The sequence below is a fragment of the Centruroides sculpturatus genome, unplaced genomic scaffold (genome assembly GCF_000671375.1).
Source record: "Centruroides sculpturatus isolate CEXI.00-Female unplaced genomic scaffold, Cexi_2.0 scaffold1279, whole genome shotgun sequence".
NCBI lineage: Eukaryota > Metazoa > Arthropoda > Arachnida > Scorpiones > Buthidae > Centruroides > Centruroides sculpturatus.
The window spans coordinates 131,084-138,321 of NW_019385524.1; the positions used below are offsets into that span (position 1 = coordinate 131,084).

Genomic DNA, 7,238 nt, shown 5'->3' on the forward strand with positions numbered 1-7,238 from the left:
TACAGGTCAATCACTGACTTTCCGGCATGTTTGGTTCTAAAACCTTGCCAAATTAACAGTTTTGCTGGAAATTATTTAATAATAATTTTACCAGTATATCCCAGACCACTAACTATATGCCTCCCATTTATCTGAAGCACTACAGACCATTAGAAACTTAAAAGTTTAAGCATATTTTAAAACTGGATGCATGTTTGCATTCACTATCATTGATAACTGAACATTTTTAGAAACTACGGCTAGAGTTGAATGTAAGTAAAGCCAGTTAAAAATCATACAGAATTTAAGCAATCGCCAACAACTACAGTACAGACAATCCAGTGAATGTAATTTTAAGCAATATTGTCGGTGGGCGTATAATGAACGGTTGTAGACAAAAAAGGATTACGGGGATTTTAAGTNTCAAAAACTATTGTACAAAAACCAGTTTCAGGTGTAACAGGTATATTATGAAATATATTTAATTTGTTAGAATTGAAATTATTTAAAAAATTTAATTTTACTTACCTTAAATTTTCAAAATTCTCTAGAGTCAAGGCCTACTTAACTATTGTGCCTACACAACACACATACTTTCCTAGGACGTAAGAGTAAAAAAAAGGCCCTATTTTTTATTCGTTTTTTCCTACAAGACTTTTAAATACAGTACGCAGGGCCCCACAAATTTCAAATGAGTAAAGACTCTTGATTCTAGGTGTTGTTGCTAGACTGGAAAGTAATAAAAAATATTTAATTTTATTACCTTTAATTACTTAATTACTATTGATCTAAAAAAATCTAAATAGACATATAAAATTCAAACAAACATGATGATTTGTCAGAAAATTAAATTTAAAAAAAAGGCACGCATGATTTATCGAAAGTAATAAAAAAACATTCGTGACTTTTGTATATTTTTGAAGTTAAAAATTAAAAAAAATAAAATGGATGCGAAATTAAGAATTTAATCCATTTTATTTAACTTTATTTTCATGATTAACAAGACGAAATTATAATAATTAATTTACTAGTTGACCCCACGTTGTCAGTTATGTGATAAAATTCTTAAAAAATGTATTATATGTCTATAGAATAATATAAATTGATGACGGAACTCGAGATCTATAGTTGTTAACCTTGACATTTATTGTTATTTTTCTCATCTCTAGTATTACTTTTATCATGATATCATTATGTTTTTCACAATCTTCAGATATTATTATTAATTTTTAATATTTTTAACAATGTTATAAATAGTGGTTTAAAATTAATATATAAATAAATTATAAATTTTATTTTTTTTAAAAAATATATTTATTGATTTTTTACTACTCAAGGACTAATTTGTATTTACAAATTCAAAGCACGCTTAGTATTTACAAAATAGAGCAGTTGATAACCATCCAAAATAAGCAGAAAAAAAAGAAAAGGATTTTTAAAGAATGGTAACTAGATTTTCTAAAAAATTTAATAGGGATTTTAGTAGATAATAATCGTTAAAAACAATAAACGGTAAAGGAATTGAGGGAATTTTTAGTGATATTTTTTTCTTTTCGTTAATAAAGTTTCATTGTCTACTCATACGTGAAGTGGTTAACAATAATAGAAGGCCAATTCGATGAAAAACAAAATGTTTAAAGGACATCAAAGTCATGACTTGCACCATTAACTATAAAGATTATATCAATGATTTTTAGATATTTTTCTTCTTTTTTTTTCAAATATATTTCATTTTAAATACGTTATATAAACACGCATTGGTCTCTTTAATATTCTATATAACACATGTTAAAGGGAAAAAAAACAATAAAATGCATAATATTGAGTTGTAAATTTACTTTTTATACAGATTTCCTAGTTAGATATAATTATATAATTATTAGATACATTCGAACCTCCAATAATGGACACCTTTTATATTCGCTTCAAGAGGCTGTATAATGAGATCCTTTCTTTGTAGAAGAGAAAGCCAGTAAAATAAATAGAATTATAATAATAAGAACGAATACAAAGTAAAGGAATTTATATATTATCATGTGAAAGATTCATATAAATCATTCGATATAAGATAAACATTTTAATACAAAAGATTTGTTGGTACTTGATGCTATCTAGGACATCAACACTCACGATGGTACATCCACCCATATTCGATTGTTATTCAGAAGAGCTTATGTTGACAGCTTATTTCTTATCAAGTAATTTGTGAACTTCCTGGCTGTTTAGATAACGTGTTAAAGTATTATACACTTTAACAAAAATTTAAAAAAAAACTATAATAATACTTCCTGAAATTTTATCATCATGTGTTAAAAAAGTTTATATATTAATAAATGATGTGATGTTAATACAATAAAAGGAAGAGCAATAAGGTCATTCATGAGAAAGTACATTAAATGTCTTCCTAGTATAAAGAATGAGGTCAAAAATAAAGTTAAATTTTTTTTTTTTTTTTTGAATAGAATAACCACTCGCATTGAATATTGTTGTTTTCATGAATAAAGTTTGAATATTTAGAATAATTTTTCATGTGTCAAAAGATTATGAATAGCTTTTCTTTTCTTTTATATATAGGCCTATATATATTTTCCTCCTCAAAATTAATGTTTAAAACTGAAATTTAAGTCATTTTAGAGCATATTTGCTTTAAAAAAATTAAATTTTAAGAAGTAGAATTTAAATATATACACATAAAAATTAATAAATGAATAATAAGTTTTTTTGCTTAAAATTTAATGTCTAAAATGTAATTTTTTTAATTGATATTTTTTATTACGTCATTTTCCAAGTATTTAATTGATTTTTAACACGTATATGTTACTTACTATTATTTGAAGTGAAAAAACCAGTTTGAAAACGTTTCATAATTTAATGCAAGAAGTAAAATATTGATTGCCCATGAATTAATAAGAAATTGTTTGTATTCATGAAACGGATATTTGGGATAAACCTTATCATATAAATTATTTATTTTATCACATAGGTTAGTAAAAATTTATACTATGCTATCTAAGAATAATAAATCAGCAAAGAAGTAGCTAAAAACAAAAATTATATATAGAAAAAAAGTTTAATTTGTAATTCAAATATTTTTAAAAAATATAAAAAGATAAATAAAAATGAAATGTAAAGAATTTTGTAAAGAAACAAATTTAACGAAATTCTTCTATATATTTACAGTCAAACCTGAGAACAATGGCCACTGACATTTATCATTATCATTATTATCATTTTATAGATTTGATGCTAATATTAAATATCTTTATCTATTTATTTTAATTATAATAATATAATAGGTTAATTTAAGTATAAAAATTATTACTTTTTCAAGTTTAAATTATGAAAATTATAAATTTTTTTGGATAATTACGATAGACAAATTAGCTTAATTCTAAGCAAGCACTTTGTATTAAAATTTGGTAAATAAATATTTAATTAATTTTTATATTTGAAATATATTAGAATGAAAACATATAAATTTTTTTATATTAAATTATAAATATTTTGAACAATTTTATGTTAAAATTTAACTTTGTTTACAATAAAAGTTTCGAGAATATATGTAAAAGTATTGACACTTTTAAGCAAACTCTCAATACTTTTATATCAAAAATATTATTTATTTATAGTAAAGAGTCATAGAAAATGTTATTATTATTTACTAACTTAGAAACTTATAAGTTTAAAAATTTATAAAATAATAAACTAAATTTGAAGATGTATAAAAAGTTAGAGACTAAACAAAATTGTTTAGTCTAACTTTTATATATGAATATAAAAAAAATTTTTTATGCAATATTTTCTTGTTTTATTTTTAGAATATCAGACAAAACATAAGCCGAAAGTTAGTTGAATTTAATGCAAAAAAAAGAAAAGTTATTGAATTATACTTTTGTTATAAGTGAATTAAAGTCGATTAAATTTAAAAAAAATTAAGTTAAATATTTAATTCTAAGAAGTTAATAGTTAAGAAATAAAGCTGAAAATTTGAAGCAAAAAAAAATTAAATTAAAATTAAATCCAAAGAAAAATGATGTTGAAAACGTAAAGATGAAACTGAAGATGAAAACTTAAATTAATGCTGAAGATTCAGAAACCTTTAAGCATTAAGAAAAGTGAAATTATTGAATATATATAGTTTTTATTTAATTAAAACTTTTCACTAAAATGTTGATGGCTGATAGAAAACAAAAAAAAAGAAAACAAAATTGCCCATATAAAGTTGAAAATTTCATTTTCTAAACGAAACGAAATCATCAAAAAACGATTGTAACTTCTTAATAGATAGACTACAAAGATTTATAGATTAACTATTTTGATCTAAAAAGGCATTATTTATCGACAATAGGAAAGTAGACAATGTCTATCCTATCTTTCTTTGCCTCAGTGAATTGTTGCTCCAGAGAAATACACTTTTGTTGAAGGAGTGGTGTGTAGCTTGGCTACTTTCCAATTGGATCCAAAGCTGAAGACTTCAACTGATCATTAGATCAAATCAAAGCTTCAATATTGATTTTATCGGCTCAAAGAAATATTAAATTTAAAATTTCTTTCGTATAAAAACTAATAATAATAATAATATTGTGAAGATCTACGGGAGGTGGTGACGTGTTCTTAACATAGATTTTTCACAAAATTTAGGTCTTACACCCTTATTTTACATAGAATTCAGGCTATGACAAGGGCCGGGCGTCGACTATATAAATGTAATGATAAAACTAATATAGGTCTTTAATTTATTCTCACTTTAATGTTTTAGGTCATCGTTACATGGATAAGCTACTGTACTGATTGCATAGTAAAGACTATGTTAAAATTAGGAACGTATTAGAATATATAAATGTATTTTTTTTAATTTAGAAAACGTCATATTACAACTAACTGCTTTATAATAATTGAAGCATTATATATATATATATATATATAGAAGGTTGAATGCGTGACTTATACATATAATGGTTATTTTAATATGTTTATCGGTAGTGTTTTTGAATCGGGTGCAACTATATCGTGTAATTATTTTGCAATACTTGTGACAGCTGTATGTGTAGAACGATCAAGGTTTCCAAATTTCAAGGTCATAAGAACACGCTATTTCATTCTATAAACAACTAAATTAAAGAAGATTTCGTAATTTAAAAAAATTTTTCATAGATAAATAAATTTTGCACGCTATTATTTAAATAAATTAATTTTTAGCATTAGTTTATACAATTTTTATTGTTATTCTTTCAAAAATTACACACTCCTAAAGGTGGAAATTTCACGAAAAATTTGTATATTATAAAGATTAAAAATTAGTTAAATTTTATTATTAATTTTTATAATAATTAATTTTATTTCAGTATTATTTTGTAATTTATAATAATTTGTTTTGATATATATATTTATATCTGTAAATAATTTATGGTTCTGGTTTGTTACTTATGTTATATTTATACACGTATATGCATTAATTATGTATTGGTGTAGCGATAAAGTAAGAAAGATTACGTTTAAGTTAATTAAATATATTTATATATTTTTAAGATGTGATGTGCAAGTTACTTTTATATAATAAAGATCCTTCTGACGTTTTATTTAAGGAAAGGTTGTGTCTCACTCTGCTGATGTCATTTGCTATAAATGTTTGATGAATCATGTACTTCTAAATAATGAGCTGTATGGAAGATAATTCGTAAGGTAATATATCTATTACTGACATAATTTTTTTATTATCTTAATAGCATACTATATACAAATTATAATTTATTATATAAAAACTAAATTACTATTTGTTAAAGNTTGTAAAATCTAAGTGACTCTTACAACATGGAATTCATATAAAACGGAATAATCAACGGTGTTATGGGGGTCGACTGTATTATAAACATATTTTATTTTATAGTGAATAATTAAATTGTATAAAACATAACTACAAAACATTTAAATGTTAAAATTACCATTTACACAACACAAACAACAAGTATTTATTATATTATTGTTTGTGTTATATCAATACAACACACTACGTACAAAGTAACATAAAACAGTGTAATTAAATTGAACATAATGTAATATTACATATTATACAGAACATAACACAACGTTATATATCACAGAGTAACTTCATAATTCAATATTACATATAACATTTTTATATTACATAGGGCATAACGTAATACAACACAATACAATTACTCACTATACAGAAAACAACATAATACAACATAATTGTATTATGATCATTGTAATGAACACAATACGGAATGGATAAATAGTGCAGTATATATAACACAATACAACACAGCCTACTATAATATAGAACACAAACAAATGTAATTAAACACTATCTTTTAAGCATTCTTAGAAAATTAATTAATCTTGTTTCTTATTTCTTTACTTAAATTTATTTATATACGTTTATATATATATATACACACACTTCAACAATTGATAACCATTAAAATCTTACAAGGAAAATGATAAGAGAATACATAATGACATATACAATTTCACTTAATGTAATTGCCATTATGTTTCGAAAAGTTTTTCAAGAAAAATGAAGTTAAAAATTTCCATACAGAAGCCATTAGTCTCTCGAGACATTATTAAAGCACTGACAGAAGTTAGGATAATTTGTCAACAGGAGAAGATAGGAAAATAATTTGATACCCCGTGAAAGATTAGAATCGCATTTGGAATCTATTAATGAATGTTTTCTACAAGAAATGACGTTTAGTTACAAGAATATTGGAAAGCTGAATCAATAATCCTGCAGATTAATGATGTTTATTTCAACTTTACTTATTTTAGTTTTCAAAATTTGATAATAGAAACTATTATCGATAGAGATCAAAATAAATGGTTTGTGTTATTCTTTTTGAAATTTATGAATTAATAAATCATATTTAACATTTTTTCCTCCCCCTATTCATGTTTCACTTAATGTTATTGCATCTGTTTAATTTTATAAGTAGTACCTTCATTTTGTGTGTGTTTTCTGCTAACTTCTACCTAGAATTATACAACTATATTTTTTAATATAGTTGTATAAAAACAGAATATTTGTATTGTTGCAAACCTTATGTTGTTACAAAGTTATTAATTATAAATTTAGATAATAATGCCGTTTTGTTTTTGCAAATATGAATTCATTTCTCAATAAAAAATATAAATATTAATATTTTTTTATCAAATAATATACAGTATATATATAATATATAATACAGTTGACCCCCTATAACACTGTTGATTTTTCCGTTTTATATGAATTCCAT

At 23.4% G+C, this 7,238-nt stretch overlaps 2 long non-coding RNA genes across 3 annotated transcripts in view; both read left to right on the forward strand.

The window, feature by feature from the left end:
• Positions 1 to 423: 423 nt before the first annotated feature.
• On the forward strand, positions 424 to 2,501 carry LOC111639806. Its single transcript, XR_002759148.1, has 3 exons — positions 424 to 715; positions 1,344 to 1,424; positions 1,545 to 2,501. It is a non-coding gene; the product is annotated as an uncharacterized LOC111639806 (long non-coding RNA).
• Positions 2,502 to 5,396: 2,895 nt separating this feature from the next.
• LOC111639805 overlaps positions 5,397 to 7,238 on the forward strand; it is a 58,865-nt gene continuing 57,023 nt past the window's right edge. For both annotated transcript variants that reach the window (XR_002759147.1, XR_002759146.1), the window contains exon 1: positions 5,397 to 5,661. This is a non-coding gene — a long non-coding RNA (uncharacterized LOC111639805). The remainder of the gene's footprint in view (positions 5,662 to 7,238) is intronic.